This window comes from Sinocyclocheilus anshuiensis, unplaced genomic scaffold (assembly GCF_001515605.1).
Source record: "Sinocyclocheilus anshuiensis isolate Anshui unplaced genomic scaffold, SAMN03320099.WGS_v1.1 scaffold1059, whole genome shotgun sequence".
Classification (NCBI taxonomy): Eukaryota; Metazoa; Chordata; class Actinopteri; order Cypriniformes; family Cyprinidae; genus Sinocyclocheilus; species Sinocyclocheilus anshuiensis.
Window position 1 is genome coordinate 122,855 of NW_015547703.1, and position 1,308 is coordinate 124,162.

Below are 1,308 nucleotides of genomic sequence, written 5' to 3' on the forward strand. Positions count from 1 at the left end.
TGTGAGTGCCTGTGTGAGTGTGTGTGTGTGCCTGTGTGTGTGTGCCTGTGTGAGTGTGTGTGTGTGAGTGTGCCTGTGTGTGTGTGCCTGTGTGTGTGTGTGTGAGTGTGAGTGTGTGAGTGTGTGTCTGTGTGCCTGTGTGAGTGTGTCTGTGTGCCTGTGTGAGTGTGTGTCTGTGTGCCTGTGTGCCTCTGTGAAGTGTGAGCGTGTGTACCTGTGTGAGCGTGTTTGCCTGCGTGAGTGTGAGCGTGTGTACCTGTGTGAGTGTGTGCCTGTGCGAGTGTGTGCCTGTGAGAGTGTTTGTCTGTGTGAGTGTGAACGTGTGTGCATGTGTGTGCGAGCGTGTGTGCGAGCATGTGTGAGTGTGTCTGTGAGTGTGCCTGTGTGAGTGTGTGCGAGTGTGCCTGTGTGATTGTGTGTGTGAGTGTGTGTGCCTGTGTGTGTGAGTGTGAGTGCCTGTGTGTGTGAGTGTGTGCCTGTGTGTGTGTGCCTGTGTGTGTGTGAGTGTGAGCCTGTGTATTTGTGCCTGTGTGTGTGCCTGTGTGCCTTGTGTGTGTGTGTGCCTGTGTGTGTGCCTGTGTGAGTGTGTGTACCTGTGTGAGCGTGTTTGCCTGTGTGAGTGTGTGCCTGTGCGAGTGTGTGCCTGTGCGTTTGTGCCTGTGAGAGTGTGTGTCTGTGTGAGTGTGAACGTGTGTGCATGTGTGTGCGAGCGTGTGTGCGAGTGAGTATGTGTGAGTGTGTCTGTGAGTGTGCCTGTGTGAGTGTGTGAGAGTGTGCCTGTGTGAGTGTGTGTGCGAGTGTGTGCCTGTGTGTGTGTGTGAGTGTGTGTGAGTGTGTGTGCGAGTGTGTGCCTGTGTGTGTGTGCCTGTGTGAGTGCGTGCCTGTGTGTGCGCCTGTGTGAGTGTGTGTGCGCCTGTGTGAGTGTGTGCGTCTGTGTGAGTGCGTGTGTGTGCGCATGTCTGTGTGAGTGCACGTCTGTGTGCGCGTGTCTGTGTGAGTGCATGTGTGCGCGTGTCTGTGTGAGTGCGTGTGTGCGCGTGTCTGTGTGAGTGCGTGTGTGTGCGCGTCTGTGTGAGTGCGTGTGTGCGCGTGTCTGTGTGAGTGCGTGTGTCTGTGTGAGTGTGTCTGTGTGCGCGCGTGTGTGTGTGCGAGCATGTGTGTGTGCATGTGTGAGTATGTGAGTGTGTGCGTGCCTGTGTGAGTGTGTGCCTGTGTGAGTGCGTGTCTGTGCGCGCGTCTGTGTGCGCGCGTGTCTGTGTGAGTATGTGTGAGTCTGTGAGTGTGTGCCTGTGTGAGTGTGTGCGCGTC

General features: G+C 56.1%; 1 protein-coding gene across 2 annotated transcripts in view; it reads right to left on the bottom strand.

Moving 5' to 3' along the window:
• The window catches only part of LOC107703940 (UPF0469 protein KIAA0907 homolog), a 14,737-nt gene that overhangs the window by 4,639 nt on the left and 8,790 nt on the right, over window positions 1–1,308 (bottom strand). The window lies entirely within an intron of this gene.